Here is a 19,363-nt window from a genome sequence, read left to right on the forward strand (position 1 = left end):
TCTTACCTGCACTGCTTGGCACACTTACGTAACTAATAAGAAGGCAAGACATGTATCCACGACCAATAAGGAAAGAACACACTGTATCCCAGCGGCAACCTCTGGGGGTGAAAAAATAGGCCATTGCAATGGTGCCACAAACAGCATTACTTCTAAAAAAAAAATCCAAGATGGCAACGGCCAAAAAGCCAAACTTGAGGCTTCACAATAGTCCACAAATACATGGGTGTTGCCATGGTGGCTACACCAGTTATTTTTATGCAGACTATAATTGTATCTGATAATCACTTTCTACTCAAGTCAGCTGCTTTCTATGTTTTCTGTATGCACAAATTCAAATGTATTTGCCATGGCTGCTTATTGCTTGTCCTTTCTTAACCCCAAGCGGTAACCTCCAGGGCTGAAAGATGAGGCCAACACAAAGTACCAAAAACTGCAGTTCTTTGAATGACCACTTGAGGCTGGCTCCAGAAGCGAGTAAATCCCCATAGACCCCCATGTTCAAATGGCCAACTTTACAGCAGAAATAAACATGTTTACAGCCTGGTACAAAAATTGGAGTACTGTATGGGGGTGAATTTTTTGAAAAGTCACCTGTTTCCATTTTATTTAGGCTTAAAGTTACGCATAATTAAGATGGGGCCTCTCTGAGTGATAGACTGTTTGCCAATGGCGTCCCCACCTCTCGCTCCTCCACAGTGCCATCCTCTCACCCAAATATGGTCATCTCTGGCTCCAATAAACCGATGGCAACCGATGTAATGTCAAACTCAAGGCTTTAAACAAAAGTCCACAAACCAATGGGTCACTTTCAGCTTGGATAAAATTTCTTTAACTGTACAAGTGTCTCACTCCTCTCCGATGTTAATACATAGCTTCATTCTTCAATTCACAATGAAGCAAGCAAACTCTATGCAGCACTTGTCTATATTGAAATTTCAGCAACATGGTCTAACAGTCAAAAGGCTTACTGCACAGTGCATACAGTGGGGAAAGAAGTATTTAAATCATTTACTTAAGTAAAAATAGTTACGAAATAGAAGAAAGAGAAGTATCAAGAAATACTTAAAGTAAGTACCTATAAGTAAAAGTCCTGCAATCAAGATTTCACTAAAGTTAAAGTACTTAGGTATTATCAGGCAATGTACTCATCAATGCATTAACATGTAAAAAGTATTTAAAGCTATAGTTGGTAATGTTGGAGAGCTAGCAAGATTTGAAAGCAGCTCCTCCTCTAAGCTCCACCCCCTCCCCCTCCCATCAGTGCTCCATCCAAAGCCACGGCCCCACAAGCTTGAACGCGCATCCTGCAGTAGGAGTCAGACTCAGCAGGGCAGAGGAGAGCCGAGTAAAATAACAAATCCCCCTGAAGCAAACAAATAATTACCTGTCTAACAGAAAGACAGCAACCTCTGCATCACTTTTCAGGCCCTTCAGCTCCCTCAGTTGTCTCCACTATTCAAAAGCTGCACGGATGTTGATGTCTGGTTTGTCCTCTCACTTTATCCAAAGCCTTTTTCGTCGCAGCCTTTTCTGCCTCAGCCTCCTTTCTCAGCCTGTTTAGCGGGGTGAGCCATTACAAGTAACGCTGGAAGTGGTACTTTTGGCTGCATTTTCTCTGCCATTGTTCAGCAAACTCCTGCTAACTCGGTATTTCTGCTGAGGAGTGTGCTGAATATTTCCGGCAACGGTAACACGTGATGAGTGCACGCAGGGAGGAGGGAGGGAGGGACGGAGGGGGGCTCGGGCAGGACGAGACATGAAGGCATCTGATTGGTTCTTTCCATTCGCACTGAATGGCAGGGATTGGTCAGAGTTTTTACAGACCTGCAGCTGCCACAGAGGTCAGATTTTTTTCATTCCTTTTTCTGAACACAATATGTATTGACTACTCTCAGGATGGAAGGACCATTTCACCCAGTATAACAAGAAGTGTTTCTGAACAGGATTACCAACTATAGCTTTAAATGTTATAGCTGGTTGAGGTGGAGCTAATTTTAAATGCTTTACACATCCTGGGGTGGTTCAATCTAAAACACAGCATCATTATTTTATATACTGATGACATGTTTTGTCTGTAAAATCTCGATATGAAAAGTCACTAAAGCTATCAGATAAAAAGTGCAATATGTGCTTCTGAGATGTAGTAGAGTAGAAGTATGAAGCATCATAAAATAAAAATACTCAAGTAATGTACAAGTACCTTAAAACTGTGTGTGAATACAGTAATAAACCATAAACCATAGTCCACCACTGGCTACAATTGTAATGATACCTCCATCTGAATCAATATAATGATTCAATGGTCAACAATCCAATAAATGTGAACATCAGTACATATTGTCATCTTCAAGATACACCTTTGTACTGAAATTCCCATGGCACGTCTGTGTCACCATTTACTTCCAAGCAAGCCTCCCTCCTAAATATTTCAAACAGTGCTAGCAGCCTAGCGCCAGGCAGACAATGGTAAGCAGCCAAAAAAAGACAATGGGGATATTTACTGATACCACCTCACATCAACCACAGCCCCCTGAACTGAATCGAATCACAATCAAATCAAATATAATTTTATTGTCCGAAGAATCAATATGGTGTCATGATGAAACTTGTGATTTACATTCCTACCACTGGTTAGTTGTAACATGTTGCGATTGAGGGTGCCTGATAATGAGTCAGCAAGCAAAGCAGAAAAGTTGAAGTTGGCCTAGTTTGCAAAAAGTAATGGACAGCCAGTTCAAACATCTGCCATTCCAAGTGTTAACTTGCTAATATGAATGCAAACTGACTCCCCAAAAAATTACAGTTCAATTGTACTTTTATATTTATTTATTTAAAACTTATTTAAAAAGGAAAAGCCTCCTTGAGATTACAAATGACCTTTGTAAGTGCAGCAGACACACATCATATAGTAGTTACAGGCAAAGTTTTAGAATAACAATATGAATATGTACCAATAAAATCACGTTATCATGTCCTAGATCACATCGAGGCATATAGCTCAGTGAAAGCATCTATAAAATGATACACCTTCCTCCCTTTTTTTCCATATCAACATATAAACTGGGGGTAGAGAGATGGCAGCTTCCAGCATTTTTCAGAAGAAAGCAGGTCAAGAATTCCTTTATAAAAAAGGACGTGCCAATATATTAAGCCTAATAGTGATAAATAACATCTATAATCCTCTGGAATGAATGTATTTGGAATTGAATGATGGTGTCGATGAAGTATTAAAGCTCATCTCATGTGGCTGTGGGGGGACGTCAGACAAATTAGGTGGGAAACCACTGATATAAGACAAACTAAACAACATAAAGTAGGATAAAATATTGCTAAAGCAGCCATCAGAGTGTATATCCAACACATGCAGCGTTTAATGAAGTAACCATATGGTGGAAGCTGTGGATGTATATTAGGGTAATTTTCTCCCGATTTTAACAGCCTTGTTGCTCATCTTTTCCCTGCTGTCTTTTATTATTTCTCCATTAATACATTGTCACAATCATCTTTTAGCATCTGCGGATTTTCCCATAACCCATGCAGATTAGCTGTCTCTGAGCTGGGCTGAGCGGAGCGGAGAGAAAACAGGGGGAAAAAGGGAGAAAACAGAGCAACAACTGGGCTCATGCAGAACAGAGCCCTTTAATGTGTTTTTTTAAAGGCTTGCCAAAGTTGTTCAGTAGGAATGTGTGTTCAGGCCAATACATCAATGTGTGGAGAAATGCAGGGGACTTTTACTGTTGGAGATTTTCTCCTTCTTCTTCTTCTTCTTCTTCTTCTTCTTCTTCTTCTTCTTCTCCTGCCTTCATCTTTCCTCCCTCTTCATTCCCTTTCTATCTTGAAAGTGGCCAGCAGCTAATAGGTCTCATGAAAACAATTCCTGTCTACTGTTTTTGTGTGTGTGCGTACTTGTGTGTACACATGTGTCCTGTCTGCTGGGTGTGAATTGTTTTCTGGCCTCTGTTTCTTGTAGACTGTGTGTAGAGTTCACTGATAGCAGGATCACAATTTGGCTCCGAGGCGTGAGGCCTGCAAAGGAAGTCAGCTACTGTATGTTTGTGTGTGTGCCTACATTCATGTAGATGTGTGTGTGTGTGTGTGTGTGTGTGTGTGACCGAGAAAGAGCATGTGAGAGAGAGAGAGAGAGAGAGAGAGAGAGAGAGAGAGAGAGAGAGAGAGAGAGAGAGAGAGAGAAGTGTGTGCATGAAGGAGGCGATTCAAATGACTCAGGTTAGACAGAGAGGCAATTCAAGCCCCTCAGTGGGAATAGAGACACAGAGGACATCTCTGGACATCTGCAACTGTTTTGCAGGAAGCCACGCTGTAGTCGACCCTCATTTCCTTTTCCATGTACGCACGCACACATGCGCAAACACACAAACTTAACAAATCAAAAATGATACACACCCCCACCAGAAATTTCACATGCACAAAGCAGGCGCAGGGGACAAGTGGCTATTGAATATTAACCATGAAATTACAAAGGCTGCATTCTAATGGAGGTGAGGAGGTCAGAAGCTGGGATGGAAATCATAAATTAATACTCCTGACATGACAAGCCACTCGCCCTTGGCTCTCACCAAACACAGCTCTACCCTCCTCCACTGAAGGCACAAAGACACCTAGAGAAGGAAATACTCGATTTATTATTAATTTTGGGTCAAAGGAATGGCACAACAGACACAGAACTCATACAATACGCCTGATACTTTTCTGATGTGACTCTTGTATGAGGCGACAACCATGTAACCTTCATGTGTGGCGACATCTATAGAGGTTATTGTTAAAGTGTACTCAAGGGACCTCTATCACAATTTCAGCTATTTTGCATCCTCTGTAATCTATTCAAACCCGTACCTTTCATGTCAAAGCTTTGGCAATGCAATTTAGGATAATTCTCAATGACAATGATGGTACAAATGCACTGTTCAGTAGCTGATGGTGTGTGAGAGTCTGACATTGCCAAAAAACAGAAAAGATTCTGTTTCTGGCAATGTCAGACTCTCTCAGATGACATTCTGCTGCAAACCCTGAATATGGCTCTTTCACCCGGCAGCTCTCAAACAATGGCCTTCAGATAAACTCATTAGGGCTCAAGCACACAAGAAACTCATGAAAATACATTTATTTGTCTTAAAGTTTACACATTAATCATTTAACTATTTTAATGTCAGGCAGTGCGCAAAGTGCCACACGCCGAAATGCTGAGGTGAAACATCACGCCACATAAAATGATTCAATATCACGCAGAGGACGACACTGTGAACCAAACACTTTGTCTCCTCTTCAGCTCTACAGATGAATCTGTCACAGAAAGTTCTCTTTCTCAAACACAGTTTAAGTCTTTTGTAATCATCCAACCGGAAGAAATCTGCAGAGGGAGGACATTTTTCTGAAGTGTACAGTTCATAACTCTTCATGAGGAGCAATGAAGCATAAAATGGGCTTTGTTTTCAATCTAACCCAAATCACATAGCAAAATCTTTTCTTTCAGGGAGACCTTTATCTGTTTCTGTGGCGTATGTGCCTGCACACAGTGATGCAGAGTGTTCTTTGAATGTTGGTTAGATTTTGATTAATATCTAAGGTTATAAATTCAACCCAATCCCCAGAATAAATGCTGGTATTGTACATTGCAGGAAACCATGGATATGGAACATTTGTATGTTATTGTGTGGCAGATATGATGAAACTTCACGTTTCGTATTATTTCAACAACACTGTGGTTGATCTGTGGTTATGTTTAGGCACAAAAACACTTGGTTATGGTTAGGAAATAATAATGCTTTACAATAGATTAAAATGCCTGTTTTTTGTGGCACAATCATGCTGGAAGTGCTGCCAGTGTCTCGCTGGAAATGTCTTGCTAACAAACAGACAGTTTTGGTAACACAATCACAGCTGGAAATACTGCTGTCTGATGTCTGAAAAAAAAAGAAAATTAAAAAGAACATCTGCTCTTGGTGGCTCAGTCGCTGCTGGAAATGCTGCTGATTTCTTGCTAAAAAACACCTGCTTTTGGTGACACAATTGCGGCTGGAAATGCCACCCATGTCTCGCTGAAAATGCCACGATGTCTCACTAAAAAACTTCTCCTTTTTGTGGCACAATCGAGGCTGGAAAAGCTGCCGTTGTCTCACTAAGCACAAGGAAACAATCTGCTTCTGATGGCACAATTGACCTATGGCTAAGTCCCGCCCTCAAACGCGATGAGCCAATCACAATGCATATAGCCATTCCCCTACACTTGGACATTCTCTGCCAGGCCGTTCATTGAAATGCATTACAGAAAGTCAGTTTTGTTCGGTTTTATGAGCTTTTTCGGAGATTTGAAGTTTAAAAATGGTCAAATGGTGTGCATGGGGTACATGCAACTCCGACACAAGGTATCCTGAGAGACTGGGCGACAAGGTGTATTTTTTACACTTTAAACCACATCTCAACCGAGAAAAGTGTCTCCTTTGGATAAAGTTGTGTGGTAACGTTAACATCAACTCAACGTGAATAAGATTAACAATGATGTCTACATCTGTTTTAAGGTAAGTCAACATTATGTTTGAGGCAACATATTGTCACTTTGCTGGAAAGAAATATGAAGTTATCTTTAACATCTCTAGCTAATGTTAGCTAAAGTTAGCCTAACGTTAGCTCCTAGCTGCGTTGGTTATCATGTCACCTTGTTTGCTTGGAGTTCATTAGCCTATTTGGTTCTAGTTTTTGTACTTTGGTGATTGTACATCATTGTTAGCTGTTGTCCAAAGGGCTCTAGTTAAGCTAACGTTAACTTCTGGAGCTTAGCTTCATTAACTTATCTGTAATTGCAGAGATAACAAAGGTTGGCAAACGTTATGCTGAATGATTCAATGTAAATACTGTAGCACCAAACTAACGGAGAGACACTCTTGGTAAAGATGGTAAAAAGGCCGTTATCCTTTTCTCATATTCTGAGCCAAAAACCTTAACTTCAGTAGCACTTTAACTTGTTGTCTTTGATGGCGACGGCAAAGAGATGCGGTTCACAAGCGCACACTGTGACCTGTAAATTTTGGCTTGTAATTTATGCTTTTCATCGACCTTCTCAACAATAAAATGATTATTATATCCCTCCAATGTGTAGTTTAGGCCCTTTTGGTTACTTCTCAATGACATCTGATCGTTATGTCTCCAAAAATCATAAATTGCCTCCTGCGAAATGCCGTGTACTGTGACACCTGCCATAGCGCCCGGTCACTGAATGTTGATAGTTTGTCTGAGTGAGTGGAGGGGGCGTGGCTTAGCCATAGGTGAATTGCCACTGGAAACGCTGCCAATTTCTTGCTAAAATCAAGCTTTTCCTGGCACAATCACAGCTGGTAATGCCGCCCATGTCTTGCTGTGTCTCACCAAAAAACATCTGCTTTTTGAAGCACAATCGCAGCTGGAAATGCAGCCAATGTCTTACTAAAAATCAGCTGTTTTGTTGTTTGTTGTCTTAAACAGTGGTCTGTAGCTTGGCAGCCATCTCTCCCACCTAGGCACCATGCCATCTACCATCCCCTCCATCTCCTGATAACAAAGCTCATAATTATGTTATCAAAACTATGTCATTTTAAGAACATTGATATGATACGTATGAAATGTACAAATGTAACATATCTGTTGTTTGCAGAAAAGTACAACGCCAACATTTTCTTCTGGCGACTGGGCTACAAAATCTTTAGTTGTTTTTTGCAGATCTGCACTGTACATCAACAGATCATCTTTAAACACTGCAGAATGAAGCACTGAACACAACCTGGATTCACATCCAGAGTCACTTGTTTCACATATAGAGACACAATGTATTCCAGCTATTATCCTGGAGTAACACCTTCACACTCACCATCAACATTTAGGCTCACGTGCTTTTGCTCAGAGACTTTACCACAGTTATTTTGATAATAATGATATTTTGATATTTTGAGTTTGGTTAGAAATTGGGCCATAATTTAATTGGCCATTAAAAAACACAGAGGCACTCCGGGACTCCTATCCACACAAAAAAAATACTTCTTTTTTTTTTTTTTTTTAAATTCAAGTCAAACAACATTGCAGTGAAATCAGCTTAATTCTTAAAAGGTGGCTATTCTTTCTTTTGAACCACCATCTGTTTATTTAAGTTATCACTTTCACTCGCTAAATTACATAAATCACAGCCTGTCACATTGTGTTTTTCTAGAGTTAAAACAGTACAAACATCTCTGCACAAATTGCAGAAACACAGACAGATGGATTGAAAGTGCCAGTAAATAACTCTGGAAAACAACTAGAAACCTATAATACCACTACTGGCTGTAAATCAGAGGGAGGAGAGCTCTATTGGGGCAGCTGTGTGAGTCAGTGGAACTAGTGCCAGTGAGTCCTTACAAAGAAACATCTTTTCTTCCTACATGAGAGGCGATGGAGAGGGTGGGGGGCAGAGACACAGAAAGAAAGAAAGAAAGAAAGAAAGAAAGAAAGAAAGACGTTATTACAAAAGTTACTTTGGCAGCACCATGTCCTATACTGTAACTTCGGGAAATGGGAGTTGGATAGATAAGCTGTTGTTCAGATAATATTTTCAGCTCTACTTTCCTGAAACTGTCAGAAAAAAAATCCTGCATTAATAAATGATTTAGAGCCATTGAACTGCCAAATCAAAACCCAAGGCAACAAATCAACTTCATTAAAGGGCACATAACCATCGTTCATAACATGGCACACTGTGTTCATTAGATGCTGATTGCATGTTCTCCTCTTTAACAGTGCACAGCAGTGTTTTACAACAAGTTGAACTGAACCAAAATCATGGCAAGCAGACAAGCTTGGATCAGCAACAAAAATGTGTGTGTACTGTATCGAGTTACTGCCGCTGCAGGACTACTGAGGGAACCACAGCCCAGTGGGCTTCCATTGAATACACACTCGCACACATTCACACTCATACGAACACACAGACACACAAGAGTTGGCAGGAGTGAGACATTTGTTTCTGCTCCAGTCTCACGGAAGCAGCAGGAGCAGCAGAGCAGTAGGCCCGAGCAGCGAGAGTGGGCGGAACACAGCCTGGGTGGAGGATGGATGACCATTTGCATGTGTGAGCCTTAAAACGTATTCCAGACCATCTGATATGCGTTTTGACGTCAGTTAGTGTGAGAGAGACGAGACAAGGGAAGGCTTTCTACAGCAGCTGGAGCTCTGCTTCAGCAGAGCTGCTTTGAAAAGAGAGGATTTGTGCTAAATGTCTCCATAGAGGACAGATACACGGTAGCCCCTGCCTCCCAATATGATCTAGGAGCGATGTTCTCATTACAAATGTCTATGTCCAGTGCTGATACAAACCCGCTCCCTTACTTCATCCCGGCTCTGTTGAACAATGACCATATATCTTCCTTATACGACGATGACAGATAGATTAATCTAGTGAGCTGGATCCCTCTGCTGTGAGAGCATCCGTTAGATAATGAATCACTAATGAATCACCTGAAAGATCTCACTCGAAGACAGAGTAAAGTCATCTGATTTAATGGATGTGCATACATTTAGTGCAGCAGGTATTACCTGGTCAGTCTGAGGTACTGATCTGGGGTCAGCTTGGGTCAGTTCCCTGCAGACAGTATTATTATTTTTTTTTAACCAAATATCTTATCAATATTGCTGTGATATTATAGGGTTGACTGTAGGTGCTGTCTCTAAATATTTAGGCTACAATTGAAAGACCTCCATTTTTAATTATGTTATCAATGTTAGCTCTGGTGGCACTGTTAGCAGTGTTGGCACAGCTAGTGGTGCTAACAAAGTTAACAATGCTAGAGGGATTTTGTGGCTCAAAATGAAGCTGCTTACTAACCAGGGCTATCTGGGGGGAGACTAAAAGGTGGTACCATGTTTCCGCAGCAACGAGTGGCCACTAGCTAGCTCCCATTTGATCTGGCTGGATGGTGCGCAGTGCAGAGTAGCCAAAGCTAACGTTAGCTAACCAGTGGAGAACAGAGGGTTGGCAGCTGGCACGGCGTCAGAAAAGCTAACAGAAAATGAAATAAAGGGCAAGACTTTTCCATCACAAAACATTAAAATGTCACCACCTCTTAATGGGTAGCACTTTGAAATCTGGCACTAAAGCACACACCAAATTAATGGAGTTTCTTTTTTTTCCTCCTTAAAAATGAATCTGTTAGTTACCAGTTAATGGGCATGAAAACAAATTTAATCAAAACTGATATTCCTAATTACGATATCCAAAATTTAAGACAAAATTATGTCTCATATCATGATATATATTGTCCAGCCATCACTGCCGAGGTGTTTCAGATGACCAGACCATGACACATGGAATGAAAGAGACTCCAGGGTGCAGGGCAGGGACAATGTGTAACTGAACTGGAGGATTCGGGGTAATCACCCATTCCCACTCCACCGGCCACAACCACTCGTGCAAATTTCAACCACACTTAAGGGCAAGTTTAAAGCAAATGCAGAAATCAGTTAGGGATCATTAAAATGCTTTATCCATCCCAGCTGCTTGTGAATTCAACATAAGGGGAAAGAAAGGCAAACAATAAAAAAGGGAGAAATTGAAAAATGGGGAGATATAACTCTTAACTGAATACATGCCATGTTAGCAAACATACGCACACACCAATCAGCTCCATCACAATGTTGGCTCTCCTCTTGCGCTCTCTCTCTTAGCGCAGAGCTCCTGTGTCAGACAGGGGAGGTGCATACAGAGCAGACACTGCCACTTAAGAGTTGGCTTTCATCTGTGTGGGTGGGACATGCCAGATACCCAGAGCTGGCACTACGACAATAAAGCACTGCCTAAATGTTGGCCCTCTGCTAGATTATTCCTCTGGTTTGGCTGCTGCTTTATGTCTTGTATTTTTGGCCTGATGACTCAGCCAAGGCCTTGAACAAACAGCAAAACTCATGAAACTGACATTATAATTTATTTTAATAATGGATAATTAATCAGTGCTAATTTGCTCAGCTTGTTTTCACATTCAAGCAAAAATTGTTATAGTGCACTGCTTAACGGCAGAGTGACAGGGTGAAGCAAGGGGAAGTCACTGAGAACTATCATATGCTTACTGTCCTGAAGGGAGTCAAATGTAGCAAAAACTGATGGTATAATAACCTGAGAAGAACCTAAAGAAGACTGAATACTAGAATATTTTACCCAAGTTAGTACTGTCAACTATGAAAAAACAGGAAAGCCACTGGACTTACTTTAGGCACACTAGCATTGAGCAAAGGATATATAGACCCTGATAAAATGTCTTTATTAGTTTAGAGCATCGATGTTAAAAATCACAGGAGGTGCTGTTGCTTTAAAGACATATTACTCAGGTTTCAAATAAAAGTACTTAAATTGTGGTAAACTGTACTTAGATAGGCCCAAACATAAAAAGTAGGTCAGGTCAGTTCTACTCTGAGTTAACATAACTGGGAGGACACCTTTTGGCTACAAAACAAATTGAATTAAATGTTAACACAAGTGGAACAGTATCATCCAAAGACTCCATATGTCCAAACCAACAATAAGTACCATTACATGTGGCACTTTGAAGCCTGTGCATGCATACCACTGATTATCAATGATAAATGTGCAGTCCTTTGTATAGCCTTACTGGAATTAAACAGAAAAGAAGGAAAAACTCAGATGATTAAACAAAAATGAACAACAATAAAAAAAAAAAAAGACACCGTGGCAGGTGCAACTAGTATTATGAAGTTAACTTGTAAATTCTTATAGAATCAATAGCAGGAAAAAACATCATCAAAGCAGAAAACACAGAGATGAATAAACCATAGACTGCAGTGGCTGCATTACGGCCAGGAGCCAGTTGCACAAAACACTTAAAATTTTCTTCTTAAGTATGACACTTAAGACTTATTTTTTCTTAAGTTAAAGGCCTTACATAAGGGTGTTGCACAGACTCTATTTGAAGGTTTCTTTAGTTAAGTAAAAATATTAAAGCACTTACTGCATTGAAAGATTTTACAGTGGTAAAATACTACTGTTTCCATGATAACCGTTGTGCAATGTGTGTGGTTTAACTAACTTAAACCGACTCCTTAAGTATAAGACCAAGATAAGGAGAAAACCTCAAATACTTAAGAGAACATTTTAAGGACACCTGAAGGAGAAGATGTGTTTTGTTTTGTACAACTGATGTTCTAATTTTTTTTTTTCTTAGCAAGCCTTAACATGGACTTTTCACATGCGTACACAGTCTGCAATGATTAGTTGATTAGCTGTCTTTTTTTTTTAAATGCTTAATTTGCTTAAATTGATTAATTTGATAATTAATTCATTACTTTGAGTATTTTTTTCAAGAATGTGAGTTTCTTAAATGTGAGTATTTTCAGTTGTTTTTTTTTTATTTCTTTACTCCTCTTTGACAGTAAACTGAGTATCTTTGGGTTGTGGATAAAACAAGACAGGGGCGGCACCGTGGTGTGGTGGTTAGCACTGTCGCCTCACAGCAAGAGGGTTGCCGGTTCGATCCCAGGTGTGGGAGCCCTTCTGTGTGGAGTTTGCATGTTCTCCCCGTGTCAGCGTGGGTTCTCTCTGGGCACTCCGGCTTCCTCCCACAGTCCAAAGACATGCAGATTGGGGCCTAGGTTAATTGATAACTCTAAATTGTCCGTAGGTGTGAATGATTGTTTGTCTCTATGTGTCAGCCCTGCGATAGTCTGGCGACCTGTCCAGGGTGTACCCTGCCTCTCACCCGATGTCAGCTGGGATAGGCTCCAGCCCCCCCGCGACCCTCAAGAGGATGAAGCGGTTAGAAGATGAATGAATGAATAAAACAAGACATTTGAGGAAGTCATCTCGGGCTTTTGGAAACACTGATCAACATTTCCTGATATTGTATACGCTAGATCAAACAACTAATCAATTAATGAAGAAAATAATCAACAGATTAATCAACAATGAAAATAATTGCTAGTTGCAGTCGTAGCACACACACATACAATGCTATGTTTCTAAGCAAAGTTATACAGTAGTTACAGTAGTCAGTGAGTTTCTTATTGTACTCACCTGTCTTAACATCATTTGGTGAGTCTTGAGCCCTCTACAGTCTGCTCCAGGTTAAACTCCTGCTCATTCATTCTCAGAGCACATCATAACCAGTCCACTCGGTGCTCCTCAGAGTTTTCAAACATTTGCAGCTGAGGAGGCTCTGACAGCAGGATTAACAGTCACAATCAGCAGGAAGGCCTCACACACCTCACTGAAGGTAAGAGCTCCTAAGTGAATGTAAAATTCACCTGAGGGATCCACGAGCAGCTAGACCCATAATGCACTTGACCTTCTGGGTGTGTTTGATTTGGGTCACCTGGCATACTGGCCGGGTGGTGCACTGATTACAGTGATTAAGGCTGTCACTTTTTAGTACTGTTTCCACCATGTCAGTGAGACCTGGGGTATAATTTGTGAACCTAGTGATTTGAAAGTCAAGTGAAAGTTTGTCTCTGGTTTCTTGTTCAAATTAGTTAAATAATTATGTGCTGTTTGATTATAAAAATGAACTATATCTTGTAAAGATGTTGGTCTCCTAGGCTCCAAATAGACATGGTAATTAAAACCATTAAAACACTGAATAAAGCAGCTTCATGCTACAAATCACTGTTTCTCAGAGGCTGTTTCAGTGAGTAGCCCAGCACCTGCTAATGTGTGATCACCGTTTTCTCAGGTAACTTAATGTGTGTTCATCTTTTTTCTGGTCCAGGTGATGTTCAGGATGTTTTTACCGTGAGCTGAATTATCCACAGAGGTCTCTCTCTCCAAAACAAAACAAACACACCCGGTTAAAACCTGTAAATACTGAATAAAGCAGTTTCACATGAAAAAAAAATCAGTGTTCTGCTCGTCACAGAAGGGCAGCCAACTACAAAAACATGACAATGTCAGTGGCCCTAACTAGAGCCAATGTTTGGTTTGTCCATTCTGGGTTACTGTACAAACATAGTGGTGCAACATGGTGATCTCCATGGACAAGGACCCATTTCCTTTGTAAATGGAAATGGCTCATTTGAAGGTCTTGAAAACACAACAATTCTTATTTTCAGGTGATTATACACCTGAAAAATAGCATACTTATTAAATTGTGTTTATATACATAAATAAATAAATAAATAAATAAATAAATATATATGTATATATATATATATATATATATATATATATGTGTGTCTTGATGTCTGCCACTTCTTCAGTCTGTCAGTGGTACATGCCATGCAGGGGCTTGTCCTTTCATGATGGTTCATCCTCTTCTGAATTCCCAGGTTTCTGCTGCCTGAGGTATTCACTGAGCAGCTCATCTTTGGGAGCCATCTTCCTGATGTGTTCCTGGATCTCGGTTGTTTCGTCCTGGACATTGGCTCCTGATGCTCACTAGTTCTCAGCCTAGTGACCATGTGCAGTCTCAGGGTGCTGGACTTGGGATGAAACCGTCCATTGTCAGAAGCTCCTTTGTTTTGATATCAGTGGCCTCTAGCTCCTCCTTTGGCCAGCTTTGGCACCTCCCTTGATACACCCTGGACAGGTCTCCAGACTATCACAGGGCTGACATAGAGACAGACAACCTACATGCTCACATCCACACCTATGGTCAGAGTCACCAATTAATCTAGCCTGCCTGTCTTTGGACTGTGGGAGGATGCCAGAATACCCAGAGAAAACACATGCTGACAAGTGAAGAACATGGAAACTCCGCACAGAAGGGCTCCCCCACCCTGGGTTTTAATTTGTGTGGTTGGGGCACCAGATAGCTCACCTGGTAGAGCAGGCATCCCATGCACAAGGTCTATGTCCTTTGCCGCCCTTTGCTGCACATCTTCCCCTCTATCCCCCTTTCACTCAAAAGCTGTCCTTATCCAACAAGGGTTGACTTTTTAATCAGCTAACCCTCAGAATAATAACTGTTGGATGCTCCATCTGACATAAGAATGGATGGGATTATCATAGACAAAGTGAAAAGATAAAAGTGCTAGTGGTGCTAGAAATTTACCAACAGAAAAGATGAAAAGGTGAGGTGATAAAAACTAAAGAGGAGAAAGAGACAGAGAGGGGAGGAGAGGCATGGCACCCCGCTGGTTTAAGTGCACGCTTACGCAACTTCTGGCCTTCAGCCAAATCCCTCTGGCTGCTCACAACCGCAGCAACGTGGCTCAGAGGGGCACTGGGGAGGAGGAGACAGGGAGACTCACCCCCCAACACATCCATAATCCTCCCATCCCTGAACCCAGACCCCCACATCAGCCCAAACTCTCACCCATCCTGCCTGAGACACCAGATGTGCCTTCAGCCCAAGTTTCACCATCACAACTGTTTCCCATTCCCAGCATCCAGCCACCTATATTTACATCCCACACTTCTGGTTAGTCTCATTCTGACCATACTCTTTACCTTGGTGCTTGAAAACGCTGGTTCCATATGAAAAGTGTGAATCTAAACAGAATGTATTTACTTGTTATTACTTGTGGTGGAAACATGAGCTCAGAAAATGAGCATTGAGTCGATGGAGAGCGAAGGGGCAGTTTTCTTCTGCAGAGTGATGTTGACTTGCGGCTAAGCGAGTGTGTCTGTGTGTGTTAAAAATCCGAGTGTGTGTGTGTGTGTGTGTGTGTGTGAGAGAGAGAGAGAGAGAGAGAGAGAGAGAGAGAGAGAGAGAGAGTGTGTTTGTGTGTGTGAATGTGTGAGAGAGAAAGCTAGCTAAATGTCAGACAGGCAGTTGGCAGGCCACACGAAAACAGGCTCCTGTTTTTGAGTCGAGCTGACTCATGCCACCTTAAGCAAACAGGGAGCACAGACCAGAGCCTTGTCCTTATGCACACACACACACACACACACAGAATGCAATGGTAACAAGTCAACATCTCACAGGTCTAAACAGCCTCTCCGGTTTCGGCTGCGTCTCTGTTTGGCTTTGATACACACAGTTCTGTCTACTTCACCAGTGACCTACTGCAGAACTGGAGGCATGTGCTGCCAGTTGAAAAGCCTAATGTGAACACATTTATTGGGTCATCTGGAGAGAAAAATTAATGTGAAAGTGCCAATAAAGGTAAAATCCACCAACAAAACTCCATTGTTTTCGGCAGCCAGTAAAAGCAGAGAGGAGGAAGGAGGGAGTGACACAGTGAGGATTAGAAATGAGAAAGAATGAGAAAAATCAAGTGTGTGAGAAGCATGAAGTGAAGAGAAAGAGAGCTTTCACAGAGAATTATATCCAGAGGTAGTGTTTTTGAGGGAAGGTGAAATCCAGAAGCGCACATTGAGCCTGGATTAGGGGGGTGGCGGCCCTCCGGGAGCGCACAGGAAGGGGCGCCTCGTCCACATAAACACTTATTTCCTGTCCTGTGTCAGGCAGAGTGCCCTTGGACCATTGTCTATGTGTGTCTGCGTGTGTGTGACTTGAAAGAAAAAAGGACACACTAACAAGCGTGGTGGGTGGGTGCGATGGCAGAAATTCAGAAAAGATCTGGTCCAGTTGACCTCAATGCAAGCACCCACACCTCGGCGAGTGTGAAGGGAGGTGGAGGGGGGTCAGGAGACGGGCAGCAGCGTGGGTTGGGGTAATAGCCCAGAGTGTTTGGTTCACAACGCTCTCATTACCATGACAACCTCAAAGTCCATTTCCTTTTAGTGCCTGTTGCTCTTGTGTAGTTGCCCACCTGCTGTCACATGTCCACCTCGGAGAAAAGACGGCTTTCAAACACAGTCAGACTGCAGGACATCACAGCGCTCCATCAAAAGCACCACATTCACAATCACTGTTTTCCAGGGCGAGATCACAAAGCTGTCATATGTGTTTTATTCATATGTGAAAAATAAACTTGAAATCTAACTCTTGCTGTATTTTAACTGCTGCAGTTTCCTACATCAGTTTATATAATGGCATCCGTAAATTACAGTTCAGTGCTGTTTAGGGACTGGCCCTTAAAAGGTCAGTTCACAAAAAAAATAAATAAAAAGAGTTTTTAATGGTGTCTAGTGAAGCTGGCTGGTATGGCTCTAGGAATGGTCGGTCTGTAAGTCCACCACTTTGATCCAAACTGAGATAAATATCCCAACAACCACTGGATGGATTGCTATGAAATTTGGTACAGACATCCATGGTACCTGTAGGATGAATCCTGACGACTTTGGTGATACACTGACATTTCCTTTAGGGCACCCAGCAGGTCAAAGTTCCCAACATCTGCTAAAGATTGGCACAACATTTGCACAGACATTCATGGTTCCTAGACAATGCATGATTTGAATAATAGGAGGGTGGGGGGTCTGATCACCTAATTAAGACTTGGACCCCCCCCCCAAAGAGGTAAAACACAACAGGTTTTTGGTGGTTGTGGGGATGAGGGGGAGCCAGTGGAGACGCTGTAGGTTAATGTAAGTAGCTAAGTATGGAGCTAGTTAAATAAACTTTACCTTCTTACTTTCAGAGTTTTACTTTGAAGTTTCTTTGAACACTAAAACATTACCCTATCTACTACGTAAAAATACAGAGCACCAAAAATCAAACTTTGTCAGCTGTTTTCTTACAACAATTGAAAAATAAACTTTAATAGAAAAAAAACTTGCTGGCAGTTTGCTGTTGAATACTTCATTGGTGACCCCTGACTACAAAAGTGGTTTGTACGTGCCCCATGAGCTGGTGTAATGATTTGACTTAACATCTACAGACTGCAGATATTTATAGGCAAAAAAGGTTAAGGATTGTAAGAGGCACATGCCCGTACTGTACTTGGTTCCCTCTATGTTCTAAAGAAAAAACTGACCTCTCTGACTGTCATTGTGTAATTTGCACTTTGAGACGATGTATCCTAATGACATTGGAGATCCCCTACCTTGATCCTCCAGCTCCACCATGAGGTTTGCATGTTTGGTTTTGAGTGAATTGTCTCAACAATTATCGGATAGCTTGGCTTAAAATTTGGTTCACACATTCACGTTCCCCTTAGGATGAACCCTTAACTTTTAATCTAACACCACCATCAATTCAAAATTTAAATGTGTTGTATATTACACAAAACTAATGACATTTACTTCAGCCTCAGCTACAAGTCAGTTTAGTGCTATTTGCAAATGGTAGCCTGCACGCATATGCATAGGCATTGTATTTGTAAGGCTGAAGCTATCTGCATGGCTAGACATTACAAGGAGTAAGGGGGGAGAGAGTCACCTTAAATTTACACACCATCAAAATGCATCTGTTATCTAGATATGATTTAACCTGATTACATTTACACATGGTACATTTATGTGTCTCCAGTTCATGTTAAGACCCGACTGAGCTCTCTTCAGCTCAAACAACTGAACGGCACTCCTCTCACTGTTCACTATTTGCCTAGCAATTGCTTCATAAATGTCTTAGTAGTGATATGAATTGCCAAGTTTTGCTTGTATACTTTCGTTGGACCAAACTGAAGGCAGACACTTGGTGTTGTCTTGACTGTATCCACAAACGTCTTAAGTATCCAAAAGCTTTCTTGCTGCTTCACTAACTGGCTATTGGTTGCTACCTTGGTGGTTTTTAACAGACGTGCACGATTATGCATTTCTGCCCATGTGCTTCTAGTATGTTGATTGAAAATGTAATTGTATTTACACTTGTGTTTAATTTGGTCACAATGGGTCCTTAACCACCTCCGGAGGTGGCTTGACTGATCGGATCACACTGTGACCTCCATGCGATTTGAGTGCATTTACACCTGTACTTATACATGGTCAAGCACAATCTGATTGCAGTTCAGTTACCCAAAACTATAATGCAAGGTGGAAATGGTTCAATAGGTTCTTGGAAATTTGGCTGAAATGGCCATCCTCATAAATGCGTTTTAGCTATCAGTGGCTTCAGACTGGTCTGATCCGCTCTACTAACACCACAGTGGCTCTGCTTCAAAACTGCTGTGGTTATATATATATCGGTAAGTCTTGCAACTGAGATGAGGACTGAGAGTCTGAACTTCTGACTTGATGAGTCATAGGCCTCACTCCATTATCACCCTAACAGAGTCTACAGAGCCACCAGCAGGCTGCAGCTATCTTCGTGTCCTATCTGTTTCTGTGGCAGGTGGGAATGAGGCTGTTCTCAGTTGCTGGCCCTGCTCTGGTTCTCCTCGGACGGGGCTGTTAGATAGGATGGTGTCTGCAGAGATAGGAGCAGGAGGCAGCCCGGCAGACAGCTGGTAATGATGTCCTCTCACACACTGCACCCTGTGGATAATGGCTGTGGCGAGGGCCCGGCGTGTAGAGAAAGACAGAGCAGAATAGTCGGCGTAACCGAGTTCAGGGTGCAATCGTGCGAACGGCCTTGTCTAGTCATCTTGCTCTGATTCTAGGCTACCAGGGGTA

This window comes from Epinephelus moara, chromosome 24, assembly GCF_006386435.1.
Source record: "Epinephelus moara isolate mb chromosome 24, YSFRI_EMoa_1.0, whole genome shotgun sequence".
Taxonomy (NCBI): Eukaryota; Metazoa; Chordata; class Actinopteri; order Perciformes; family Serranidae; genus Epinephelus; species Epinephelus moara.